The 15,685-nt window shown below is 42.2% G+C and overlaps 1 long non-coding RNA gene across 1 annotated transcript in view; it reads right to left on the bottom strand.

The window, feature by feature from the left end:
• Positions 1-6,163: 6,163 nt before the first annotated feature.
• Positions 6,164-15,685, bottom strand: part of LOC147268304 (uncharacterized) — a 36,189-nt gene continuing 26,667 nt past the window's right edge. Inside the window, exons 2-3 of the long non-coding RNA XR_015112308.1 lie at positions 7,754-7,845; positions 6,164-6,379 (exon numbers count right to left, since the gene is read on the bottom strand). This is a non-coding gene — a long non-coding RNA (uncharacterized LOC147268304). The remainder of the gene's footprint in view (positions 6,380-7,753; positions 7,846-15,685) is intronic.

The following is a 15,685-nucleotide window of genomic DNA, read 5'->3' as shown; positions in this document are numbered from 1 at the left end:
ACTTTATTGGAAACAGGAGCAGCTGGTGCGTCCAGAGTGTGCAGCTGATTCTATTCTCTACCGCTCGGCCGTCTAAGGAGAACGGCGGCTGACGGGAGGGTTAAAAAGTGACACTGTAAGTAACTTTAATGTGACCAGGTTCAAGTGGAGTAAATAACTGATGACAGGAATATCCTGCAGAGACACATTCTAAGTCAGAACCAGTTTGATTAATTTTTTTTTCAATAATAAAGATCAGTAATTGTCATAAATGAGGCTTCATTACCTCCACCAAGGGGGGCATTTTTTGGCAGTGTCTGTCTGTTTGTCTGTTAGTGGGATTTCTCAAAACCTATAAGACAAATTCTCAGCAAACTTGGTGGAGGGGTGTAGAATGGTCCAAGGAACTACCTATTAAATTGGGAGGCGGATTAGTTCCAGCGCCACCAAAAGGCAACAGGAAATGAAATACTTGTAAAGTTTTTACACTTTGATGTAGTCCTCCTTGTGGGTCAACCAGATCATCTCAAATTTGGTCAGAAACACCTTAAGATCATGATGATGGGTGACTGCAAAGATTGCAACTTTTCATTAGATGGTGATACCCAGGGGTGAAAGTGAGCTGGAACGGGCCAGATATTATTATATATATTATTATATATATTCACGGCCGGAACGGAGTTCCGTTAAAAAAAGGAGGAGAAGGGAGCTGTCAAAATCCCATATTAGATAAAGAAAACGACGTCTGAAGGCGGTTTCACTCTGAATGCGGCAGACGCGGCAGACGCAGCACGCTGCGCGGGGTGGGGCACAAGCACGCAGAGCGCTACCGAGTTGCTGGGCTTGGTTTGCGCTCATGTGACGTCACAGCGCGCCCAAATACACAATGAATGGACTTCCCCCGTGCATCCTGCGCCCTGCACGTTCAGTGTGAAACCGCCTTGACACGGAGTTGTGCCCATGAGCGCATCTCTGCATGCGAGGTGTTTCTGGTTGGCTGACGGACTGACACGTGGGTCACGTTACCAGCATTGTTAGTTTTGATTGGTTAAAACGACACATGTTCTGCTTTCATGGAACGAAAAAAAGAGAAAGAAAATAAAACAGAGGGCAAAATCAAAGAACTCGGCTGCTGGCTACCTGCTCTGGCACAATGCAACATGAAATAAGTGACATGTTGAAGCGAAAATGTGACAGAGAAAAAGTTAGCAAAATTAGACCCACGGAAGATTCAGACTCCGAGCTCTGTGGAGTCTGCCAGTGAGAACCGACAAGAAGAATAAATCATTGAGTGATATTGATGATCTGTTTTTTCATGTATGCATGTCTGCCTGTTCCCTGTTGTTAGCACTGTGGTGGGCAATTACTGTAAAAAGCAGTTTTCAAAGCATTTCCAGGAGTAGCGCGGGACGGGTGGGGCTATTAGGGCTGCAGTTGTGTGGGGAATAGACACCCGAAAACTGTAATAAAAATCACCCAAAACTTCGTCGGTGGCGCGCATGCAAAGGGCGTACATGCAGTTCCGTCAAGACTTTTAAGCCACTTTCACCCCTGGCGATACCACATTGAGGGGGACAATGTTGATATTTCATCAAGGAACAGTGCGCCGATGCGTACAAGCGGAATCTATGTCATAGTTCAACTTAGCATTTACAGCAAGCATTTACAGCAAGAAATGGCTCCATGTGATGCACACTCGTGTAACACATGTATTTTCTAGCACCCCCTAGTAGACACAGGAAGTAACAATTGCACCACAGTGCACGAATTAATGTGCTCTTTGTGCAAAATCCAAATATTACCTGGTTCCATCACTCCGTCCCTCTTTAAAACAAACACACACTCTGACAAGGACGGAGGTGCAAGGGGCAGCACATCATTGCTAAAAGCATTCATGAAGGCAGAGCACAAACAGTGCCAGAAATGTTGTTCTCTGATCGCCTTCTAGGTACTTGATGAGTGTTTGATATCTTTCTACACGCATACATACTCAACAAGCTTAAAGAATCATTTCAGTTTCCCGAAAAATTGCAATAGTTGTCCTTGTGATCTTGTGGCAGACCCATAAACCCTGCGAAACCCAGGCATCAAAGAGTCTGCATGGCGCAACCCTCAATTATGTATTCATACGCTGGAGGTCTACAGTCAGCTGTGGCATGGAGTTCAGTCATTACTGGTTGTACCTGTCAGCCCGACAGCAGTGACACCAATAATGTGTTGCTAGACAGCAGTGCGTGCGCTACTTAGACACTGATTATGTGATTTGTGAGTGAAGCTGTTGCATTGCTGCAGTAAAGGAGAACTTTTTGAAAATTGAGGTAAAAAAAACCAAAACATCCCGGGTCAGTCAGAAGTTTCGTATTTCCTGCTTCTCAACGTCTGCGAGCGCCCCTGCATGGCTCTAGGTTTTGTCTCTGTGAGTTGAGACAAGACATCGCTTTGTTTCAGCGAGCCTGCAGAGCTCAGTTGTGCCTGCTGCAGTCTTCTGTAGCAAGATTTTGATTAGTTCTTCAAAGTGTCTCTGTGCTGGACTGACAGACGTGTCTTCCTCCAGCAGGGTGAGGGGTTATGGGTGACAGAGTCCCCGATGCTTTGGAGTGGATGAGAAAATAAACGCATGAGGTATCGAATGTGTGTCATGAAAGCCCCCAGGCCCTGGAGACAAGGAATAACGCTGACACAAGAACAGGAACCATTACTGTTTTAAATTTTTTCAATCCATGATGCAATGATCATTTAAATAAACTTCAGACTTCTGTGTTTCTTACAATTCATCAGCAAAAACCTGCACTTTCAAGAAGCAGAAAACTACAGCAAGTGCATATAGTTGTTTAGGAATGAAGTCTGGAAAGATAATCAGGGACCAGGGTGAAAGAAGGGGGAGGGGGTTGCAGACAGAGAAGGGAGTTGCAGAATCATAGAAAATGAGGGACAGAGTGAGAGGTAAGGTGGATGGGTGGGAGGACTGGAATGCAGGAGCGAGGGGGGGCTGAAAGTGGAGGAGAGGGTGGGACGCTACCAGTGGGAAGGAGACTGATGATGAAAAGAGAGAGAGAGAGAGAGAGAGAGAGAGAGAGAGAGAGAGAGAGAGAGAGAGAGGTGCATACAGCAGGACTAGCTTTAACTGAGGCCATGTGAGATTGCCACTGAAATAACAAAAGCCATGACATCATTGCCATGTGTCCTTGAAAACCTGGAGAACAGTTGACAAATTTTAAATAAGATAAGATAAGATAAGATAAGCCTTTATTCATCCCACAGTGGGAAAATTGGCAATTCATGAAAAATTCATGGAATACATACGGTAAATAGGACATATTGCCTGGAAAATCTTGTGTTGTCCTGGAAATGTTTCCAGATATAGGTTTTGATAAAAAAAAAAAGTTCTGTGGTTCTGAAAGTATTTCTCAGGATGTAAGCGTTATTATTACTAAATTATGGGGTTGATCAGTCTTAGCGCCACCTAGTGGCACAATGGAAAAACTTTGCTTTTGTTTTGTTTTGTACACAACAGCCACACATGGTGATTTGCACTGGGGTGTGACGACCTGCTCATTACTGCGTGTATCTTTAATTAGGGCCCAAGCACTAAAGTGCCAGGGGCTGAAAGTTTACCCTGCGGGTGGTTTGGGCTCTCCAGCAGTTGAAAAATATCATGCCAGCAGACAGCAGCCGTGGTCTGACAAAATCATCTGAGCGGTATATATATATATATGTACTGGCTGAGCTCTCGTGCGTATTCATAGTCCACACATCTTTTAAAAATCAGACCTACAGAGGAAGGAACTTATTAATGTACGGCATAATCCCTCTCTGTCATACCAGCAGGATCATTACTGAAAATATCCTGGAAAATGAGCTAGAAATAGTGGGAAGCCTGCTGGATGTGAAGGAATGCTCTGCCAGACCACCTACAGCCATAATAACATCATTTCCAACAGCCTGGTTTCAACTATGGGGCTAAATAGGGATAGATGGAGTTTACTTAAGACGTGGTTGAGGTGCCCCTGAAAATTTCTATAGATTATCTTCAATTTTCAAAAATTCTTACTTACTCTGGTTGAAGATAAAGGCAGGCTGTGTCCTGCATTTTCGTTATTGACAACAAGATAAAAAACGCCAGTGTGTTTTTCCATCTCTGTCTTCGATATTCAGCTGTGCATTAAAGACCTACATCTTTCAAGCACACACGACCTGAACTCTTCACAGACGTGTCATCAGAAAGTGTAACATAAAAAGGAGTCAATCCAGCATTCGCTGGGGTTCCGTTTCGGCAGCAGCTTAGGAGTGGTAAGGCAGTAGGATTGGACATATGGACTCAAAACTGACTGAAATTGTGGCTCATAACCTTTTTTTTTTTTTTAGTTTCTGATCAACACGAGAGGTGGAGAAAACAGATGAATATTAAAGGGTTTGGCTTTACAGACTTTCTTAGTGAGATAAAAATCATTGGTGGTTTGGTATCATATGGACAAGTGAATCGCATAAACAACAACAAAAAAACCCTGAATGTTACTTTTCTTTTTTGACTTCCTTTTGTTTTGTTTTTTTCACCGTAAGCTACCACATCAGGCTGCCGCTCTTAACTAGTCAGTCACATAAAATTTGCAGTCTTGTCTTATAAACTAAAATGTTTATTGATGGAATTTACAAAGGCTGGGAACCAGCAGTCTAATGTGTATTTGGCTTGGTTAAATAAACTGTCCAGGAAACAAACTGTGGTTTATTGAGTTCCAGGAGGATAGTTGTGGACTTAAAAGTAAGCGGTTTAACAACATCTGTAAGCAGTGTTGTCTGTGCTTCCTGTTTTTATACAGACGGTTAAAACCATCCATCCATTTTCTTCCACTTATCCTGTTAAGGGTCGCGGGGCGGCTGGAGCCTATCCCAGCAGCTTTCGGGCAAGAGGCGGGGTTCACCCTGGACAGGTCACCAGTCCATCGCAGGGCCAACACATAGAGACAGACAACCATTCACACTCACAGTCACACCTCCAGTCAATTTAGAGTATCAATCAGCCTCGTCCCCTCTTGATGTCTTTGGACTGTGGGAGGAAGCTGGAGTACCAGAGAGAACCCACACAGGAACAGGGAGAACATGCAGACTCACACAGAAAGATCCCATGCCCAAAATGGGGCTTGAACCCGGAACCTTTATGCTGTGAGGCAACAGTGCTGACCACTGCACCACCGTGCAGCCTAAAGTTTAAATCTTACTTCCATTATAATATGATTAGCATGTAGCATGAGTGTCATATAGCATACTGCTGTATAAAAGAGATGAACGTACAGTAGCACTTGCATCTGTGAAGTGAAGCTGATGTAGAAAAGCCTTGTATTTGCATATGAATTTGTATAATTACCAACCATTGTAAATAACAAGGAGAGTAAAGCCACTTCAGGGAGGAAGTGAAAGGTTTAAAGTCTACGAGCTAACTTGCATGCTTTTTTTGGTTCTGCTGGAGGAAGCTGGAGAACCCATGCCTGCATGCAGGGAGAAATATACTCACAACAATGCCCCAGAAAATGTCTTGCTGTGAAATCCCCCCTTGCTGCCACATTTAGAGCAAACTAGATAATAAAAGCAGCGTATACGCGAGGATGTGACTACCTTGAGAGGAGCTGCCTGGACAGGTTGAATCAGAATAGAGACGCGCAAGCACAGCTCCACTCTCGTCCAAATATGGTCACATAAACCTCAAAAACACCTTAAAATAAATACTGGTTTTTTACTTTATTTCACTTTTCATAAATCACAAGAACTGGCAGCTTCCGATCTGGTGGTTTTTGCCCTCACTTGTTTTTTGGGGTTTTTTTTTGGAGTGAGAAAGACTCAGGTGGGAATGCTGCCCAATGCAGAGAGGCGGAGCAACTTTCATTGCTGTTTCATCATATTTTCTATGTGCAGATGTGTGTGTGTGTGTGAGTGTGTTTTTACTGTGTACCTGTTGATTCAGACTCAGAGACAGGCCTCTGTCTGCCTCCGAGCTCATCAGTCAACAACACAGCTCTATCATGTTTACGTAAGTCAATGACCATCTCGCACAAAGCCCTCACTATTTGAATTAGCAGCCGTTGACACAAAAGTGTGAATCCACATTAAAAAAAAAAAAAAAGGCATTGAAAAGTTACACTCAGAACGGGCACCATGACAAGACAAAATCTTTTACTCCACTTCAAATTTGATACATAAGGAGAATAAAGAGGTTTCTAATGGTGACCACATGATCAGCACAGATGACTTAAAGGACTCAGAAAATGGGAGGAAAATAGGAGAAAGCAGTAGAATGTGGCAGCATCTGTGGAAATCTCTTCAAGGATTCGGGGGTGGGGAGCACACTGATATAGTCCAAATCTCTGGAAGCGCTTGGTTTCAGTGGTCCGGGCATGTGTTTGTGAGACTGCAAGAGGGAGAGAGGAGCAATGATGATGAGGAAAAAGGGTGGGGGTGGGGATGGAAACTTCTTGAGCATTTGTGAATGTTGATGCACACATTATTGAACTGCTTCACATATTTCTAAAAGAAAGGAGACCTATTTTCTTAAGTATTTCAGAGTGGGGATATCCTGTCAAATAATGACATTCATATGAACACATTTTTTTTTGGAACTCGCTGATTTATCTGTCTAGAAGGTAGAAAAGGTTGACAGACAGTAGAAATACCTAAGATAATACAAAAGACTTTTGCAACTTCTCTCCTTTTTTTCATCCTCTCAGCTCTCCTGCTTCCTTTCTTCAATGTGTCTGGTTTGTCCATCAGAGTGATCTCTGTTCCCACCTCCAACAAACCCAGCTTTGGGATTTTGCTTTCAGCAGGGCTGTCGGGGTCCCTGCCAGCTGTTTTCAATACATCTAACATATCCAAGTCTACCGTTTCTCATCATCAGTTTTTCGGAACATTGTAGATTGTGACAACATCTCCAGCGTGGGCCAAAGATAACTGACACACTTAGAAAGCCTTTTACATGAATGTCATTGGAATAAATTTCGGCATTGCATTGCAAGTAGCAAAGATATTGTCAGTGCCCTAATAACTCACAGGATTTTCACACTCGGGCTTTTGTGGAATGCTGTGTGAATGAGCGATGCTGGTGAATGGATACTTGGCAAGAGACGCTCACAGTGAAAGTGTCTGAGGCGACCCAGGAGCCATAGTTTAACACCTGCCAGCCCTTCACATCTGCTCTCTGCGGCCTCTTGAGGTTTCTAATCGAGTGCATCTGAGGAGCTGTTGTTAGACTGTAAACTATCTGCTGCTCCACCTTTCTCCGTCTGATTATCCTTCTGTCTCGCAGCTTCTGTTCAGTCCTGGACAGGATGCTGAGTATATTTTACTTTTGGGCAAACCATGACTTTTTCTTTCATTGTGACTCTGCTAGTGCTCCATAAACAGCGTTACCAAGGAGCACTGATCATGACGTCGCCTGAAGTGAGAGGTGCAACACGATAAACTTTCCTACATTTTTGACCAATCAGAGTAAGTTGGATTTTTACTGGTGTAATTGTTGGAATTCGCTGTGGTTACCGCTGGTGATTTTACCGCTGGTGATTTTACCGCTGGTGATTTTACCGATGCTCCTCAGCGCTACCAGAGGCAGGACGTCAACTACCACCTAAATTTTCATAGACTACCACCGACATCTGACATTTATTTAATATTTATTTAGACTTCACTCATTTGTCTCTCCAGTTAAACATTTTACATGTGGAGTCATGCCACATATCATCTGATGGCCAGGTATTTTAAGGGTTTGAAGCTATGCCCCCCGTCCTACCCAAACTGGTACTGTGACCAACGAGAGGAGGCGCCCGTGCAGCGACCAGGAGACATGGCCTCATCTGGCTTCCCACCTGGAGACACCACCAGCTGTGTGACATAAAAACACAACATTATTCTCCTATTTTTCCTAAAATTTTAACATCTTCTGACATCAAATTATTCTGGTTTAGTTTGGTTTGGTTTGGTTTGGCTTGGCTTTGATATGACATTGAGGACAGACTTTAATATCAACCTGATTTACATTTCAACTGAAATGTAATATTTTTCAGATGTCCAATGTCTTCAAACAATCAAATTTTGTATGATTACTAGCAAAGGTGAGTTTCATCTGGAAGTCTTTATTTCGTGAAAGGCCCTTTGCTAAACCTGGAACCTTATGCAGCTTAAAAAAACAAACAAACAAACAAACAGCAAAATGAACAAATTGTGTTTATCTGCATGTAAACAGGGCAACCGTCATGCAGGGTTCTTGAATGGAAATATCAACCCTTACTGGAATTCTTAGGCTTATTTTAAAAAAGGCTCACCGACAGTGATATGAATATACTGTATATGTTTGGAGGCTAATCAGTGACAGCTGTGCTAAGATGTGTAATTCCCATCACAATGGGCCAAACAAACAATTACTCCATAGACAGCAAGGAGGAGCGCTGTGACAAACTGCCTTGTTGTGATCTACGGAGATCCATCTGGGACTGATTGGCTCTAAGTTAAAGAGATGCTGGCAGAATCTTTACTGTCAGTATGGTGGATTTTCCTGGAGGGAATACATGCTTTTTACCCTTCACTTGGAAAAACCTCAGACACTGCTGTTAAATACAGTAATTGCTTAATCACAAGACAAGTTTCTTCAATTAAAAAAAAAAAAAATCCATATTTGTAAAAGTTGTTTTCTTTACGAGAAAGTTAATGAATAAATTCTTTAACTGTTATGTTAAAATTATATTAAAGCGAGACAAAAACAAAGAAAAAGAACAAAAAGTAAGAGCATGACACATGTGATTCCATTCTTCTATTATGCTTTGTTCGGATGAAAGATCACCATGGTAGACCAACAAAAAACATAGTTTGGGAATTTGAAAAAATATCTTGGTTGATATCCATCTCATAATTGATAGCTCTGACAGAGTCAAAACACCGGGGGCTGTATTTGTGAGGAGGTACTGTATTGTGGAGACTGAGCCCTGAACCTCATTTCCTGCAGTTGATCGGAGGGTTAGATGCATGAATAGGCCTTCTTATGAACACTGAGTAGTCCTGTAGATGAAACCAGGTGCTGAAATCTTGAAGGTGTCTGACTTTGGTGAGAGCAGCTTGGCTTTTTCTGTTGTGATTTAACTATGAAAGCAGAGATTATGACTGTTGTCAAGAGTCACTAAAACAAGTTTATGTGAACGCTTGTCTTTCTCTCGTAACTGGGAGACAAGGGGGGAAGTGTGTGCCATCTATCATTAACTTTGATAAATCACTGGTGGAATTCTCAACCAGTTCTGTGTGTGCTTCCAAAACCAAAGAAATCAGTCTTGAAAAATTACGCTTTACAATGAGTTGACACTATGGATAAGCTCAGCTTAGGTTTAGGCACAGCAACAGTGTGTTAGGAAAACATTGCTTTGGTTGAAGTTACATCTTCCTTATGTATTTGTATTTGTTCTAAACAAGTTAGCAATTGCTTCATATCTCGCCCACTCACCCAATAGGGGGCAGCGTATTACCTGAAAGGTCGGGGGTCAACCGCTATTGTAAGAAACAAGGAAACGTTTACTTATTTAACATGAGGTGATGGCAAAACCCTCAACTGACCAGTTGTTAAGCTCATTGCTCAACACTCGTTTATGTGAACTTGCTTTGGTGGGTTACAGAAAGACAGACATTGCTGAGTTGGCGGTCTCAACTGCTGCTAACTTGCTATGCTACAGTGATACGACAATGCTACACACTGTCTCTCACTCGATGAATATAAAATGACCCCCTGACAAACTCTACCTGGGTTTATTTCATTGTCATGGTTACAAGGACCAAACGGTTACAGGAAACAAACAGTGGATTCCCAAATGTCACGCGATACAGATGTCCAGAAATCATGCAGCTTCTGCTCAATTTTGATTGCCTACATGCGTAATATATACAATCATGTTGAGGTTACGCAAGAATACATTCATACAAAAGCAAACATAAACAAGCAAGAAGTGGATGCTTGTTTCTGGATTTTTAATTGACTTTATTTTCTTTGGCATCTCCCAAAGTGCATTAAACACATCACAACACCATGAAAATATACAAAAACCTACAGTGCAAATGAGCAGGTTGCAGCAGACGGTAGGTGGTTACCAACAAGTCAATGGTTTGCATTCCTTTCTGAACAAATATTTGAATTGTGTCAAAATAATAGACAAATAACTTAAATCATATCAGTGCATGAAAAAGCATCTGATGATTTTTGCCATGATGAAGATTATAACACAAGTAATAAAATCATTGTTTTACGAGTAACTGGAATGAGATTACTAAAAGTGGAACAGTAATCTTATAGATTAATGTAATGTGATTACAGTTAAGCCTTAGTTGGGACTCTGTTACGCCCACCCAGCTCTCTACACACTTCCATTTAGCGTTCTCTGCACGCTCACACTACTCCCTTGTCACCACAGGACATATTACTTCTTTCATTTAGACTGAAAGTTTGAATTTGACATAAGGTACAACAAAATTAGAGATGTGGGGGGGAAACGACACAAAACATTTCTGGTAAAGGCAGAGACGACAGCAGCTGCAGTTTTGGGCTGAACTTTGCATTATGGCCAAGTTGCCCTTTCTCCCATCCACATTCTGGCCCTCAGGAACCCCTGGAAAAACCAAGCCTAGCCCCATCCCGTCTTTTTAGGGCAAGAGCAGCAGCAGCAAACCTGGATGTGCTGGGCCGCTTTGACAGCTTGCAGTGATAAACTCTGACAGGGTTGCTCAAGGAAACTGAGATAAAAGAAACTCAAAGGATGTTCCCTTTATGGCTCTGTGCAACCTGTATCCTCCTTTTGTGTAATTTGGCAAAACTCCTGATAAATCTCTGCGTTGTGCATCTCTTCAATTTATTAGAGGGATGAAAAAAGAAAAATCAGTCTGCAACATCTTTAACAATAAAAAAGGAAGTAACTGTAGCACAGATTTAACTCACCAAAACTATATTTGGAAATAATTATAAAGCCGTCAATCAGAATAATTGGTGTTAAGTTGACAGGAACATACAGTAGACAAGCATTCACACAGATTGTGTCCCTCCCCACCTTCATCTCCACGCCTTCTTCTCTCTCACATACACACACACACACACACACACACACACACACACACACACACACTAGCATGCACATATACTGTATACATATCAATGGCTTCATTCTTTTCACTTTTGTTCAACCAAGTGAGCCAAACTTTATTTGCACAGGGGGGCTATAAAAAGCTGCTGGTACACCAATCCTAGCATGAGGCTAGTATTCTTGTATAGTTTGATAATAGGGTCATGTGGCAGAAAATACTGTGTTTGTGGAGATCCACCAATCAGCATCTCCTTTTTAAGAGAGGTAATAGTGGGGTTAAAGAACGGCAGTATTTCAGATGACAGACATTTGGGGTTTTTTTTGCTCTTGAAGTTTTGGAGTATAGTTGCTGCCAGCCATTCAGTATCCTGTGAAATGGGACAGTTGTGAAGGCAGCAGTGTTTCAGGAGCGTGGTGCAATTATGTGTGTGCCAGTTTTTAATTAACAAACTCCATGCAGAAGAATTTTACAAATTTGAGTTGAAAAAGACACTGAGAGCAAAATATGGTCCTAAAATACAACATATGAAGGGTTGACTCAGGGTATTTTGAAAGTTTTTAAGTGTTTTTCTATGTTCAGAATTGCAGATAAAAAAGAATACAAATTTAATTTTCTAGGAAATACATTATGAATGCTAATAACTATACTTATGTGTTTTGCACTCAGGTATGTTGCAGGATATAAAAGGGTTGCATAATCACGGGGTTAATAGTGTCTGCTGCTGTCAATGGAATGTTCCACATGTGTACGATTGCAGCTTCAGGCCAAGAACCATGAATCATGGCAGAGACATACATCCAGAGATGAGGGAGAGAAGTGGGAACAGGCATGGGAAAGAGAAAGAGAAAGAGAGAGAGAGAGAGAGAGAGAGAGAGAGAGAGGTAGGGAGGGAGGGAGGGAGGGAGGGAGGGAGGGGAAAAATAGTATTTTTTTTCTTCACCCTGTCCAAGGTGTTGTGGAAAATAGACTCCTGGCACAGTCGCAACAGATGAATTTGAGGAGGATTTGATGTGACGTTTGTCCAAGAGAAACAGACCCCCAGTTCTCCCCTGAAAAACAAAGACACATTGACACTGTTCTGGAAAGATGAGCTGCACTCCGGTGCTTCTTGCTGAGAGAGGAAAAAAAGGTAACATTGAGTGTTGATGAAAAACAGAAGAGTTATGGGTTACTTTGTCCTTTTGTGGGACATCCTCACTGTGGCTGCACTGGATTGGCTGCAAGACTTTTGTGATCTGAAAACAAATTCATTCTTTTTTGTCGTCCTCTCTGCCTGTTTGCCTCTCTTTTTGCACACTCTCTAAACGCCCAGTGGGCAACACAGCTCTCCAAGTCTAAGCCGTCATGCCCCTCTGAAAAGCTACGAAGGATCACCCCACCTCAGCTCATCTTAACTTACATCTGGAATCATTCTCTTTGAAAGGTTCAACACAGCTGTTGTGCTGCAAAGGGGCTGAGGATAAGAAGCAAAATCTGAAGGAGAAGGTACCCATGTGTACCCAAAAACTTTTTGACTGACAAAAATGTGCCTTGAACTGCCAGGAAATGGAAATATGGTTTCCTTATGTCTGTCACCGTCTAACTGTAGTTGAGACATGAGCATCACACTGGAGAAATTTGGGAGAAATTCACACCGATGAGCAGAGAGTGTTTGCGTCTGATGTCTTGTCTCTCTAAATCTTGTGGTAGTCTGCAACAGTTCTGGCATTTGCAAAACTCCCGCCCCAGCTGAATCAATAAAAGCCAGCACTGTCACAATTGTGCACTCCTGACCCCCCTACACACACACACACACACACACACACACACACACACACACGCGCAAACATATGCTTAGTCATGCAGGAAGGCATTGGCCCACAGACACACACTCACACATACAAGACACCAGACTTCCCCAAATACGTGCATTCCTCACACCCAAATGAGATTCAGAGCTTTTTCCTCGGCTCTGTGCCCTTTAGGACAAGTGGGCTTGTTAGTCTCATTGATGATGTGTTTCTGGAGAGAAGTGCTAACATCACGAGGGGACTGAGGGACCTTTGCCCCCCCTACAAAAACCCCCCCAAAAAATGTAACTCTGATATTACCTGTTAAATGGTTGTAGGTCAAAAGGTTAAAATTATGGAAATCCTTCTCCAGAAGCTTCTCTTCCAACTGGAATTTAATGTTTAATCTGTCTGGCTGTCGTGTAGCTGTCAGTCTATGATTTGTATGTACTGTTGATTTTATTTTTCGATTTCCTTGTGTGAACACGATTTCTGTTTTTATTTCCTCGTGTCTGTATATCACATATTTTTTGTGCCTTTTGTTGCTTTAGATTGATCTCTTATTTCTATCTTATTTTAAAATGTTGTAGACTATCAAAGAGTTCATTTTACAGTCAAAAATCTTATTTAAATCTTATATTCTTCTGTAAAACATGATTTATAACTAATATAAACGCTATTTGCTTGACTTACCAGAGACTCAAATTCAATACGGCCCAGTTGTTCTTGTATGATGCATGGTATCACGTCTCCCGTGGTTACTAATCGCTCTGAATGACGACCAACAGTCATCAATCAGATCTCCACACAGGCTGCAAAAATAGATTCCCCACAGGGGAAATTTTTCGAACCCTGACAAAAACATAAATAAATATGACAAGACACATTTAAAAAACACACAGGCTCCCACCTAATGTATGTGCAAACACTGCAATCCACTCAACTACAAGGTCATAAGCTAGGATCCTCAGTTGTATGAATGTTTTAATGACAATATCTTTCGTCATGTCTTCTTCCCAGCGTGCTATAGTGATGACTGAAGCAAATGTTATGACAACAACATAACAGCAAACACTAATCCTTGTGTTTTGAAAAGTGATACGAGTGAGTTTCTGTCTGCTCTCTCCTTCCATCCATCAGGTCACGCTGAATGCTCTGGCCAGCTCTGTAATCTGGCTGAAAGCAGGGCACATGGCCCTTTATCTCGTGAGGAGATCCCTCTGTGTGGCTGCTCATTCTTTTCACCCGGCATCTAAGCCTCTCAGGAATGCTGGACTCTTAGACTGCAAGTGTGCATGTGTGCAGCGTTCACCATTGTGTCAGCTTGTGATGTTTGTGAGCCATGGATAACAGTACATTGTAAATGATAGGTTTTATCATCAATCTGGGGGATGCAATATCACAGAAATAAAGGCCAGTCCTCTAGAAAACTTCAAAGAAACAAGTGGATTCGGCTAAATAACCCGTAAAGCTTTTTCTTTGCAGGAAAACAATGTTGTTGTTCAAGCTGCTGGCCTTTCTGGAGTATTACCGAATTATACTTCTCACTCACACGTGATAATCTCACAAACGGGTCCAATTGAACTCATTAACCTCAAGGCAAATGAAATGGGTCAAACAAAAGTTTGCACAGCTTTTCCCTTGTGGTGAAATATCAGCCTTAAGAGATTTGGAATGATCTGTATTCTATTAATCATAGGTGCATAATCCATCCATCCATCCATCCATCCATCCATCCATCCATTTTCTACTGTTTATCCTGTTAAGGGTCGCAGGGGGCTGGAGCCTATCCCAGCAGCCTTCGGGTGAGATGCAGGGTTCACCCTGGACAGGTCACCAGTCAATCACAGGGCCAACACATAGAGACAGACAACCATTCACACTCACAGTAACACCTACGGTCAATTTAGAGTATCAATCAGCCTCGTCCCCTCTTGATGTCTTTGGACTGTGGGAGGAAGCTGGAGTACCACAGAGAACCCACACAGGGAGAACATGCAGACTCCACACAGAAGGATCCCGTAACCGAGCCGGGGCTCGAACCAGGCGACACTGCCACCGCCTTAGGTGTGTAATGACTGAACAAATGAAATTTTTTTTGCACACGATTATTTTTAGTACATCAATATACTCTATGTGTGGGTGAAAGGAATCATTTCTATAACTATCTCACACATCTTGCATCGCTATAGGCTGGCACATGAAGATGTACACTGCGAATGGAATGCCTGTCTGCTGCAGAGCCAGACAGTTTCCTCTGAAGAGGACATAGACTAAAATAGAGGTGTAGCAGGTGGAAACAGTGCACAGTGTCTGCTCATTAATATGCAACTGTCTTTTCAAAAGCTAAGAGTTAATTGGTAGTCATAGATTGTTTCTAGTGCCCTCAAGTGGCCTAAAATGACTTAGAACAATGTTCAAGTGATCAAGATTGTTTGAAGTATTTGATATGATTCTTTTATTTTATTAAGTGGCAGATGAGAATTATTCCCATGAGATACAAATGGCAGGATATCTGGTAAAGAATAATAATCTTTTATTTATTTATTTTTTTAAACCACTGTGGTTTTATAATGCTGTTTTTAACTGGATCAACCTCCCTCGCATGGATATTTTCACCCGTGTGCTGTATAAAGAACCACCAACCTGGACTGAGCGGCAGCCCAGGGTGGAGGTCTTCTCTCTGGTATCTCAGGTATTTTATACAGGAGAGCATGGCCCCCTCAAATCATCCCCCCTTCCTTCCAGTCCTCCCCCTTCAGCTCCGCTTGCTTTGAAACCTCAGCATCTCATCAATGGGCTTTTTGAGACTGGCTGTTTGGGTATAAACATTGCTTTGAAAA

Source organism: Aulostomus chinensis, chromosome 3, assembly GCF_037954235.1.
Source record: "Aulostomus chinensis isolate RoL2024-O1b breed Wild chromosome 3, RoL_Achi_v1.0, whole genome shotgun sequence".
Lineage (NCBI taxonomy): Eukaryota > Metazoa > Chordata > Actinopteri > Syngnathiformes > Aulostomidae > Aulostomus > Aulostomus chinensis.
This window is presented reverse-complemented; position numbering and strand designations above follow the sequence as displayed.